This window comes from Tachyglossus aculeatus, chromosome 20, assembly GCF_015852505.1.
Source record: "Tachyglossus aculeatus isolate mTacAcu1 chromosome 20, mTacAcu1.pri, whole genome shotgun sequence".
Lineage (NCBI taxonomy): Eukaryota > Metazoa > Chordata > Mammalia > Monotremata > Tachyglossidae > Tachyglossus > Tachyglossus aculeatus.
This window is the reverse complement of record NC_052085.1, coordinates 32,422,675-32,435,732: the sequence shown is the minus strand read 5'-3', so window position 1 is coordinate 32,435,732 and position 13,058 is coordinate 32,422,675.

The following is a 13,058-nucleotide window of genomic DNA, read 5'->3' as shown; positions in this document are numbered from 1 at the left end:
CCCGGGCTCTTTCCACTGAGCCACGCTGCTATATATATTCATTCATTCACTCAATCGTATTTATTGAGTGCTCACTGTGTGCAGAGCACTGGACTAAGCACTTGGGAAGTATAAGTTGGCAACATAGAGAGACGGTCCCTACCCAACAGTGGGCTCACAGTTTAGAAGACTATATATATTCATTCATTCATTCAATCGTATTTATTGAGCACTTACTGTGTGCAGAGCACTGGACTAAGCGCTTGGAAAGTCCAAGTTGGCAACATAGAGAAACGGTCCCTATCCAACGGCGGGCTCACAGTCTAGAAGGGGGAGACAGAGGACAAAACAAAACATATTAACACAATAAAATAAATAGACTGAATATGCACAAATAAAATAGAGTAATAAATAAGTACAAACATATATACATATATGCAGGTGCTGTGGGGAGGAGAAGGGGGTAAGGTGGGGGGATGGGGAGGGGGAAGAGGGGGAGAGGAAGGAGGGGGCTGAGTGTGGGAAGGCCTCCTGGAGGAGGTGAGCTCTCAGTAGGGCTTTGAAGGGAGGAAGAGAGCGAGCTTGGCGGCTGTGCGGAGGGAGGGCATTACACACACACACACACACACACACACAGACACAGACACAGACACACACACACATACACACACACACATCCTCCCCACCTCCAACGGGCCGCCCTCGATTGGTGGGGGCTGCCGAGCGAGCGGAAGCGTGGAGGGGCGCTGACCCTGACACCCCACGCCCATCCATCCACAGGGAGTCACCTGAGAAATTCCCAATGAGAGCACAGGGCCAGGGGAGGGGGTGGTGCCAGAGGCTCCACCCCATGGACAATAACAATAATAATAATAATAATAATAATAATAATAATTATAATGGTACTTGTTAAGTGCTTACTATATGCCGAGTAATTACAATAGTAATAATAATGATGGCATTTGCTAAGCACTTACTACATGCAAAGCACTGTTCTAAGCGCTGGGGAGGATACAAGGTGATCAGGTTGTCCCACATGAGGCTCACAGTCTTAATCCCCATTTTACAGATGAGGTAACTGAGACACAGAGAAGTTAAATAATAGTAATAATAATAATGATGGCATTTATTAAGCGCTAACTATGTGCACAGCACTGTTCTAAGCGCTGGGGAGGTTACAAGGTGATCGGGTTGTCCCATGTGGGGATAACAGTCTTAATCCCCATTTTACAGATGAGGGAACTGAGGCACAGAGAAGTGAAGTGACTTGCCCAAAGTCACACAGCTGACAATTGGCAGAGCTGGGACTTGAACCCATGACCTCTGACTCCAAAGCCCGTGTTCTTTCCACTGAGCCACGCTGCTTGCCCAAAGTCACACAGCTGACAAGCGGCGGAGCTGGGGTTAGAACCCATGACCTCTGACCCCCCAGCCTGTGCTCTTTCCACTGAGCCATGCTGCTTCTCTAAGTACTCTAGCTACCAAGTACTTCTCTTAAGTACTCTTTTTAGAGTACTATTCTAAGCAGTGGCGTGGATACAAATTAATCAGGTTAGATACAGTCCCTGTCCCACATTGGACTCACGCTCTTAACCCCATTTGGCAGATGAAGGAACTAAGGCACAGAGAATTTAAGTGACTTGCTCAACTTTCCCAAGTGCTTAGTACAGCGCTCTGCACACAGTAGGCACTCTATAAATACAATTAATTGATTGATTGAGATTGTGTCTGACTTCGTTATCCCTGTACCTACCTCAACGCTTTTAGCACTTAACAAGTACCATAATTGTTGTTGTTATTCTTGTCATTTTTATGGTATTTGTTGAGCACTTATCATGTGCCAAGCACTGTACTAAAGCCTGAGGTAGATACAGGATGGTAAGCAGGTTGAACACAGCCCCTTTCCCACATAGGGCTCACAGTCTAAGAGGGAGGGAGCCCACTGTTGGGTAGGGACCGTCTCTATATGTTGCCAACTTGTACTTCCCAAGTGCTTAGTACAGTGCTTTGCACATAGTAAGTGCTCAATAAATACGATTGAATGAATAAATGAATGAGGGAGAACAGGTACAATTATTATAGATCTCCCACGTGAAGACCCAGGATTGCCGGGGGTGGACCCTGTCCAGCAGAGTGTGTGTGTGTGGGGGGAGACAGGGTCCATCCTTAGGATCCAGATAACCCCCAAGGCTCAACCTCCTCTGAGAGACCCTGGAACATGGGTCCTGCCCTCCTGTCCCTCATTAGTCCTTGGGGAAGAGGCCTAGAGACCCAGGGTTTCAGGGCCAGTAGCTGGGTAATTGAATCCAAAGTGTTTTGGAGGGTGGGACAGGATGCAGCTGAATTATCCTAATAATTGGCCAGAAGCAGAAGCAAAGCCACCCCCGTGCCTCTGGCATATTGGAGCTGGGACAAGTGGTTGTTGGGTGGGGGTACATGGGCTGGCATGGACAAGGGGCCCATTTTCACTGGGCACCTTACCGCTTGCCTGGACCTCTTGGAGCTGGGAGCCCAGCTCTGCAAGGAGGCAAGGGAATGGACTGGATGACCTTGGTTCCAGACCTTCCTTAGGGGTCAAGGAGAAGGAGAGCTGCTCCAAGTTTGACCATTCCCTCTGAGCCTGCTGCCCAGATCCCCTTCATTCATTCATTCAATCATATTTACTGAGTGCTTACTGTGTGCAATGCACTGTACTAAGCACTTGGGAGAGTAAAATACAACAATAAACAGACACATTCCCTGCCCATTCCGAGTTTATAGTCTAGAGGCAGGGAGGCACATCAATAAAAATAAATAAATGACAGATATGTACATAAGCGGCCATGGGGCTGGGAAGGGGGAAGACCCAAGGGAGCAAGTCAGGGCGATGCAGAAGGAAGTAGGAGAAGACCACACAATGCTCCTGACCTCTCTGACAGCTAAAGCGGGCAAGTAACTTCACCGGTGCCCTCGTGCCCAGGGTGAGGAGGAGGAGAGAAAGTCTGGACAGGTAGCTGGCTGAAGAGGCAGAGATTGAGGGCTCAATCCTCTTCCTATTCCTTGTGCAGTTCTCTGGGCCCCAACATTGCTGTCCATTTTGGTAGGCCGATGGCTAGGGCCCACAGGGACCACCTTCTTCAGGTTGGCCAACTGGAGAGCTGCCTGAGGAGTCAGCCAGTCAGCCTGGCCCTTGACCTGGGCAAGAGGTCTATCTCCATCATCTTTTTTCCTGGTCCCCGTTTCTCCTCTATCCCTTTTCCTGGCCAGAGTCAAGGTTATAGTCAGGCCAGGAGAACCAAACCACATGCTACAGGATCTGTAACGAAAGAGAAGACTGTGAGACTGTGGTCAGGCCCTGAACCTACCGGGCAAAAGGGGGAGATGCCCCAGGCTTCCAGCTCTGTGGGAGCAGTGAAGACAGTGTCCCTGATTCCAAGCAAGGGAGTGATGGGGTCAGTGCTCCTGGGGCTTCCAGCTATGGGAGGGGCCCGGGGAGCAGGTAATGAGATCCTCAGCCTCCAAGATGCCCCTCCTCCAGGGTGGGGGGCAGGGTGTCTCAAGCTCAGCAGCTGGTGATTAGACCCCCTGTGAGTCTGGTGGCCATGAGAGCTGTTATTATCCCCTCCCCTCCAACCCCCTCATCCCCACCCCCCTTCCCTGGGGAAGGGGTGAAAGAAGGGACTGAAACCCAGAGGCATTATGTGCAACTTGTCCAGGGCCACACGGTAGGGTGGAGAAATGGATGAAAGAGGAAATCTGCCCCGTGCCCCATTCCTGATGGCTGCCAGCCCAGGACTAGTTACGCGACCCCCCGAGCAGCTAGCTCTCTTCCTCCCTTCAAGGCCCTACTGAGAGCTCACCTCCTCCAGGAGGCCTTCCCAGACTGAGCTCCCTCCTTCCTCTCCCCCTCCTTCCCCTCTCCCTCCCCCCGCCTTACCTCTTTCCCTTCCCCACAGCACCTGTATATATGTATATATGTTTGTACAGATTTCTTACTCTATTTATTTATTATACTTGTAAATATCTATTCTATTTATTTTATTTTGTTAATATGCTTGGTTTTGTTCTCTGTCTCCCCCTTCTAGACTGTGAGCCCACTGTTGGGTAGGGACCGTCTCTATATGTTGCCAACTTATACTTCCCAAGCGCTTAGTACAGTGCTCTGCACACAGTAGGCGCTCAATAAATACGATTGATTGATTGATTGATTGACTCTCCCCGACCATGTCCTGCTTCTATTTCTGAGCTTGAGTCTCCAGCTGACGAGCAGAGGGCGTAGAGTGGAAGGAGATGTAAAGTGATCATCTTGTCCAGCTCCCTGCCTCCAGGGAGGACCCCATTCCTCACCCGACTGCGCTGGAGGGAGGGTCCTCAGTGTCCACTCTGCAGAAAGACATTTCATCCCATCCGAACTTCCAGAGGCTTCCCTATGGGGCTGAACACTCCCTGCTTGCTGGCCCTCATCAGTTGGACTGTCTCAGCCCCAAAGAGGCAGACATCCGCCCTGCCCTCAAGTCACTCCAAGACAGGAGACACCAGCCCCTTCCCTCACCATAAGACTTGCTCTTTGACCATTCCAGGGCTCAGCCCACGCTGGCGTCCGGCCGAGAGAATCAGATCTAAGGATCCAAGTCACTCCCGCTGGAAAACAGGGCCCTACTTCTGCCTTCAGTCCCGCTCCCCCCACCCTATTTCGGGTACCCAGGTGGAGGGGTCCTCACTCTGTCAAAATGTATTTATTGAGCACTTACATTGTGCAGAGCACAGCACTAAGCGCTTGGGAGAGTACAATATAACACTGTAAAAGACACAGTCCTTGCCCACAACGAGCTTGCAGTCTAGAGGGGGAGACAGACATTGACATAAATAAATGTCAATTATTTGTCAATGTCAATGTTAGAGAAGCAGCTTGGCTCAGCGGAAAGAGCACGGGCTTTGGAGTCAGAGGTCATGGGTTCAAATCCCAGCTCCGCCAATTGTCAGCTGTGTGACTTTGGGCAAGTCACTTCACTTCTCAGTGACCTCATCTGTACAATGGGGATTAAGAGTGTGATCTCCTTGTATCCCCCCCGCGCTTAGAACAGTGCTTTGCACATAGTAAGCGCTTAACAAATACCATTATTATTATTATTATTATTATTATTATTATTAATAATAAACAAATAAAAAAGATAACTTGTGGCCCCCTCCGCTGGTGAGGGGTGAAAAGACAGAGCTGGGAAGCCTACCTATCGATTCTGCAGAGCCTCCCCCTCCGCCCCCCTATCTGCCCCCTCCCCCTCACCCCAATCGGGTCCATCAGTGACCCTCCCACCCCTCCGGGGACCCCCACCTCCAGCCCCGGACCGGCCCCTCCGGCGGACTTGGCTGCACATTGGAGTTTGGGCGCCCCTTGCTGACTATGCTGGCTAGTAAGCGCTTAATAAATATTATTATTATTATTATTATTCGGGATGCTGCACTGTTGCAGTGCAACGGACACAGACCACTACCCTCCTCCCACCCCTTTGGGCCTTGTGGCATCTGGCCCTTCCCAGCAAAATCCCCAATACTGAGGGCAGTTCGACCGTTTCCAGGGGCAGCATCACCTCCTCATCAGCTTGGAGGGGCCAATGGGGGTCCCTGGAGATGGGGGAGCCAGCACCACTCTGGCCCTGCCCTCAACATGACCCCAGCCTCAGAGTGACTTGAAGAGGCCCAAGGATCCCTGAGGGGGCTTGACTGGGAAAGACTGGCCCGGGGGGGTGGGAGGGGGGCAGCTTTTTCCAACCAGCTCCAAGTCCTGTGGTCCGGGGGTCTTTTCAGCCCGTAGTTCAGTAATCTCCCAATCAGGGCCAGACCCTCACCAGTCTATGGTTGCAGGAGCCAGCTCCACCCTTAAGTCACCCCCTGCCTCCTCTCCAACAGATCCTGAATTCCTGGAGGGGGGCCCAACCCTCCCAAACCACCCTTAATAATAATAATAATGGCATTTATTAAGCGCTTACTATTTGCAAAGCACTGTTCTAAGCGCTGGGGAGGTTACAAGGTGATCAGGTTGTCCCATGTGGGGCTCACAGTCAATCCCCATTTTACATATGAGGTAACTGAGGCACAGAGAAGTTAAGTGACTTGCCTGAAGTCACACAGCTGACAAGTGGCGGAGCCGGGATTTGAACCCATGACCTCTGACTCCAAAGCCCGGGCTCTTTCCACTGAGCCACACTGCTTCTCAATTTGTGTTCAGGCGTGAGTGAAGAGAGACTTTGTTCTGTGTGGTTGTCTTGGTATGGCTGGTCAGATTGGGGAAGGGAACTTTGGATTTATTCCCTGACTGCCAGGGAACCCCTTAGCCTTTCCTGACCGTCAGTGACCATTGTCCGACAGCCAGGAGGTCTCCTGCAGACCCTCACATCCCCACCACAGTGTGGCTGGACCCGAAGGGCTAATTTGGGGGACTCCTGAAGGGACCCAAGTTATAACAGGATGAGGATGAGCAGGAGAGGAGGGGGCTGAGGATGCAGAATAATAATAATAATAATAATTGTGGTATTTGTCAAGTGCTTACTGTGTGCCAGACACTGTACCAAGCGCTGGAGTGGATACAAGCAAATCGGGCTGGACACAGTCCCTGTCCCATATGGGACTCACAGCCTCAATCCTCATTTTCCAGATGAGGTAACAGAGGCCCAGAAAAGTGAAGTGACTTGTCCAAGGTCACACAGCAGACAAGGGGTGGAGCCAGCATTTGAAACCATGACCTTCTGACTCCTGGGCTCATGCACTGTCCACTACACCATGCTGTTTCCCCAAGAACCTCCTCGCTGACCTGGCCAAACAGGCCAGCATTGATAACAGCGTGGCTCAGTGGAAAGAGCACGGGCTTTGGAGTCAGTGGTCGTGGTTTCAAATCCCGGCTCCGCCAACTGTCAGCTGTGTGACCTTGGGCAAGTCACTTAACTTCTCTGGGCCTCAGTTACCTCATCTGTAAAATGGGGGTTGACTGTGAGCCCCCCGTGGGACAACCTGATCACCTTGTATCCCCCCAGCGCTTAGAACAGTGCCTTGCACATAGTAAGCACTTAATAAATGCCATCATTATTATAACAATAATCTTTATCTAGGGAGGGGACGTTTTTCTAAAACATCAGGCTGTGTGCATCTCCCCACTCCTCAAAAACCTCCAGTGGCTGCCCCTTCCACTCTGCCTCCAGCAGAAATTCCTGACCATGAGCTTTATAATAACTGTGGTATTTGTTAAGTACTTAGAATGTGCCAAGCACTTAAGGTATTCAGCTTTCTCCCCACTACTTGTTCTCCTGTTCCACTGCCACTGAGTTCACTGCTCCTCTCAAGCCAACCTCCACACTGTGTCTCATTCCCCTTTCTCTTCATCAACCTGCTGCTTCAGCCCTCCCCCTTCACATCCAACAAACCACTGCTCTCCCCTTCTTCAAAGCCCTTCTAAAATCACATCCCCTTCAGGAGGCCCTCCCTGATTTACCTCTCATCTCTCTCTCCTATTCAGCCCTCTACTGTCACTTTACTGTCACTCTACTGTCATTACGTCGAAGGGGGTCCCCGGTCGTGCCTCTGTGTGTGTGTGCATTTGTGTGTGTATGTGTATTTGTAAGAGACACAGCGTGTCTCAGTGGAAAGAGCCCGGGCTTTGGAGTCAGAGGTCGTGGGTTCGAATCCCGCTCCACCACAAGTCTGCTGTGTGACCTTGGGCAAGTCACTTCACTTCTCTGGGCCTCAGTTACCTCATCTGTAAAAATGGGGATTAAGACTGTGAGCCCTATGTGGGACAACCTGATCACATTGTATCCCCCCCCAGCGCTTAGAACAGTGCTTTGCACATAGTAAGTGCTTAACACATGCTATTATTATTATTATTATTATTATTATTATTACTGTGAGAAGCAGCGTGGCTTAGTAGAAAGAGCCCTGGTATGGGAGTCAGAGATGTGGGTTCTAATCCCGGCTCCACCACTAGTCTGTTGTGTGATCTTGGGCAAGCCACTTAACTTCTCTATGCCTCAGTTACCTCATCTGTAAAATGGGGATTAAGACTGTAAGCTCCATGTGTACTTCCCAAGTGCTTAGTATAGTGCTCTGCACACAGTAAGTGCTCAATAAATACGATTGAATGAATGAATGAATGTGGGACAACCTGATTACCTTATATCTACCCCAGCGCTTAGAACAGTGCATGGCACATAGGAAGCTCGTAATAAATGCTATTATTATTATTATATTTATTGGTATTACTTTAGTATTTCCACATCACTTGAGCATTTGGGTACTCCTCTTTTAACTCTGTTGCTTTCCCCTACCTGTAATCATTTTAATGCTTGTCTCCCCTACTAGATTGTATGCTCCTTGAGGGCAGGAATAATGTCTACTAAATCTACTGTACTCTCTGAAGTGATTATTACAGTGCTCTTTGCAAAGTAAGCTCTCAATAAATACCCGTGATTGAGTGATTAAGGGGAGTTCGCTGGAGGAGTCCGGAGACAGATTGCCCATCCAGGCAATGGCAGATATTAGCCACCAGAGGGCGCTAATAATCAAACCCAGTATTCATAATACTGCATTCATCACTTTATTATTATTATTATTTTTAATGGTATTTGTTAAGCGCTTACTATGTGCAAAGCACTGATAATAATGATGGCATTTATTAAGCGCGTACTATGTGTAAAGCACTGTCCTAAGCGCTGGGGAGGTTACAAGGTGATCAGGTTGTCCCATGGGGGGCTCACAGTCTTAATCCCCATTTTACAGATGAGGTAACTGAGGCACAGAGAAGTGAAGTGACTTGCCCGAAAACACAGCTGACAATTGGGCCGGAGCCGAGACTTGAACCCATGACCTTTGACTCCAAAGCCCGTGCTCTTTCCACTGAGCCATGCTGCTTCTCTAGCCACGCTGCTTCTCTAAGCTTTTATGGTGTAAAGAGCTCTGTACTGCGTTCAGAACATTGTACTAGGTGCTCAGAAAGATATGATAGAAGGAAAGGACACAATGTCTATCACCAAGGACCTTCCTATCGAATGGGGAAGCCAGGGAGACCCATATATTTATGTGTAAGTATGCATGCAGTGAGAGCGAGAAGAGTAGATTCTGTCGGTGAATACATTGCATGGTGCTTTTCACCCCCACAGCACATTCCACTGCTTTTCTCATTTGATCCTCTCAGTATCCCTCTGGGGTAGGGATTAATGCCCCATTTTCAGGAAATTGAGGCCCAGAGAGGTTAAGTGGCTGGCCCAAGTTCCCACAGTACTGGCAGGGCAGAGATCCTAGCCCTGCTATTCTGTCTGGGCAGGACTGGACTGAGTCATGGATGCTGAGTGCACAGGTTGGTACTGAGCATGGCTGGCATTGGCAGAAGTGAGTACAGGAGTGAGTAGGAGAAGCAGCGTGGCTCAGTGGAAAGAGCCCGGGCTTTGGAGTCACAGGTCATGGGTTAAAATCCCGGCTCCGCCAATTGCCAGCTGTGTGACTTTGGACAAGTCACTTAACTTCTCTGTGCCTCAGTTCCCTCATCTGTAAAATGGGGATTAAGACTGTGAGCCCCACGAGGGACAACCTGATCACCTTGTAACCTCCCTGGTGCTTAGAAACAGTGCTTTGCACATAGTAAGTGCTTAATAAATGCCATTATTAGTAGTAGTAGTACAGGAAGAGGTAGGTGTCTACCCATTTGTCCCTCCGTCTGCCTACCAGCTATGCCCCAGCTCCCTCTGGGGAGAATAAAGAGTTGCATGGCCCTGGCCTGGGAGCTGGGTGGAGGTCGTGGGACCAAGACAGGACTGCTCCCTCCAGTGTGAACACAGGACCAGCTCTAGTGGATAGAGTAGGGGCCTGTGAGTCAGAAGGATCTAGGTTCTAATCCTGCCTCTGCTACATATCTGCTGTGTGACCCAGTGCAAGTTACTTAATTTCTCTGTGTCTCAGTTCCCTCGTCTGTAAAATGGGGATTAAGACTGTGAGCCCCATGTGGGACAGGACTGTGTCTGACTTGATTAGCTTGTACCTACCCCAGTGCTTAGAACAGTGCTTGGCACATAGTAAGTGCTTAATGCCATCATCATCACCCCTTTGGCCAGGTCTGGGATGGGATGGGGTGAGGGGGTGGGGAACCATCCTGGAGGGGAGGACCATCCTTGGGGAAAGGGAGGAGCAGTGGCTATGGCCTAGCAATGAGGGGAGAAGCCATAAGCCAAACAATGTGGCTTTTCAGCCTCTTGATATCTCTCTCTTTCTCTCTCCTTCTCCCTCTCAGCCCCCTGGGGGTTGGGAGGGATGGGGGAAAGAGGAAGCAATTCTGTATCATGGAGAAAAGTAGGTCTGTTCCCCCGGAGTGGAGGATGTGTCTGCTTTAGTCACAGGCCTGGACCAGGGTTAGGAAGGTGGTTCCCCCTTCTAGACTGTGAGCCTGCTGTTGGGGAGAGACCATCTCCATCTGTTGCTGATTTGTACTTCCCAAGCACTTAGTCCCATGCTCTGAACACAGTAAGAGCTCAATAATTACAATTGAATAAGTGAATGAATGAATGGAACAGCATTCCAGGCTAGAGACAGGGGACAGGATTTGATGACCCCAAGGAGCCCCCTCCTGCTCAAGGAAACTGTGGTTTGGGTGCACTAGGGGTCCAGGGACCCTGTGGCGGTGGCATAGTAGGCGGGTTGATGCCACCTTGGGGTTACAAGAGCCCCAGACACACACACACTGCCCTGGCCCAGGCCAGGGGCTACCGACCCACGGGAGGAAGATTAAAGCTCCCGTTCAGGGCCTCTTACTCCGCCCCCATCCACCCACTAGCTTTGTCCCACTTTGGTCCCTTTCCCCTTCCGCTGGACCCAGTACTCCCTGTGGAAAGAGGCCGGCTCTGCCGCTGGGGGATGGGTACCTTCCCGGACACTAGGCAAGGAATGACCAGAGGCAAAGAGTGACTGGAGTTGCATCAGCCTCCAAATGACTCCCCCAGGCCTCCCAGCCCAGGGCTCTGTCTCCCACAGTCACACCAGGACACTGGGAGGAACTGTGTGCTGCCCGCCCTCCTGGACACCCTGCCTCATAGTTAGGGATGGATAATTCAACCCCCCTAACTCTCCCCTCTCTATCCCTGACTCTCCCCTCCCCCCACCCTGAGACCAACATGGGCCATCTCACAGCCCTGACTCTCCCCTCTCCACCCTTGACTCCCCGCAGTGATCTAGCCCAAACCACCCAACCCCCCTGCCTCTCCCTTCGCCATCCCTGAGTCTCTCCTAGTGACCCAGCAGGTACACTCACCCATGGGTCTGTCCAAATCCCTCTCGAACTGAGGGTGTTTCTGGCGTTTCTGCTTACCCAGCTCCCTGTGGGAACAGAGTCCCTTTGCTCACCCCCTGCTGAGGGCCAGAGATTCCCCTATCTCTCTTTAAATTCCGACCTACAGGATCAAGAAGAGCAGTCTTTTTCTCCTGATCCCCCCCACCCCTCCCTTAGTCCACCCCCCACTATGTCCACCTCTTTGTTCTTCCTGGCTGTCTGGGCCCAGAATAGAAGCCACAGATGTTGCTAGGCAATGGCAAATTCAGCTGCTACACTAGCAAATACGGTACTTTGCTATTTAGGAGGCTGGTTACTTTAGGAAATTCCACAGCTCTTTCCTGGGGGGAAGGGGGAGGCGGGGAAGGAGAGGAGAGAAGTTGGAAGGGGAGGAGGGAAGGAAGACGGGGAGGGGAGGAGAGAGGAGGCAGGATGGAAGGGTCTTCTCCCTGAGGAAGTTACTGTGAATTCAAGTTTCCAATTCTGTCTTCCTCTCCCTGCCTCCCTGCAGTCCTTCTACGGAAGTGAGGGGTGGAGGGAGAGGGGAGAAGGGCTGTGAGCAAAACTCCCCCCTTCCTCCTTCTTCCCTCTGCAGGGGGGAGGGGGAGTCCTGGGGATGAGCCAAGCCTGGGATAGAGGGTGTCAGCTCAGTTCCTGGCCGCCTTCCTGGAGAGGGAAGGTGAGGGGACTGTTCTCTCTTGACAGGAAAGAAGGGGTGGACCTGCCATGAAGGCATGCAGGTGGGGAGGAAGGAAGATGGGGGGCAGGTGGGGAGGAAGATGTTGGGGGAGCAGGAGAGGAAGTGGGTTCTCAGGGAGAGGAAGATTTGGAGAGAGCAGGGATGGAGGTGGATTCTGGTAGGATGGAAAATTTGAGGGGAGTGGGAAGGAAGTGGGATCTGGGGAAGATGAAGATTTGGGGAGAGCAGGGGTAGAGGTGGGGTCCTGTGGGGAGGAAGATTTGAGGGTAGCAAGGTAGGGAGATGGGTTCAGAGGGAAAAGAAGATTTGGGGTGAGCAGGGACAGAGTTGGGTTCTGCAGGGAACAGAACTTAGAAAATTTTGGAAAAACACAGTTGACCCTGGGCCCACTCCTTTCCTGAGTTCTGCTCTTGACCTAGCATTTGTGAAGGGGCTAGGGGACCGGGGCAGGGCGGGGAGGGGGGGAGAGGCAAGCCCACTGTTGGGTAGGGACTGTCTCTATGTTGCCAACTTGTACTTCCCAAGCGCTTAGTACAGTGCTCTGCACACAGTAAGTGCTCAATAAATACGATTGATAATGATGATGATCTGTTAGATCCTCCCTCTCAGCAACTTTCACTGGTAGAGGAGGAGGAGGGGAAAGGGTGTCAGTCAAGTGGGACCAGACACCTGAGCAACGAGGTTGCAGTAGGATCCAGCCACTGCCAGCAGGGTCTTGCTGAGCCCCAGTGGGCAACTCTGACAAACAAAGAAACAAACTTGATTCAGGGAGAACCATAAAGAAAGTTGCCTCAGCCTGACAACTACAAAGTAAAGTGTCTCAGGCTTTTGGTATTCGCTTCCAGAGGCTATTTCAGGACCGTTTCTCACCTTGCAGCTTTGCAGTGTCCTATTCTAAGTCTTCCCTGGTCCCAGCTCACTATCGACTTCCTGTCAAATCTCAAATAACTTGTCACTCCCTGGGAAACAGGGAATGTCAGTTTTCCCCACAGTTTGAGAGGGGGGCTAAAATTCACCCTTTTCTCTCCATCCAAACTGCTACCACATTAATAAAAGCACTTATCCTATCTTGCCTTGATTAATGCATCAGCCTCCTTG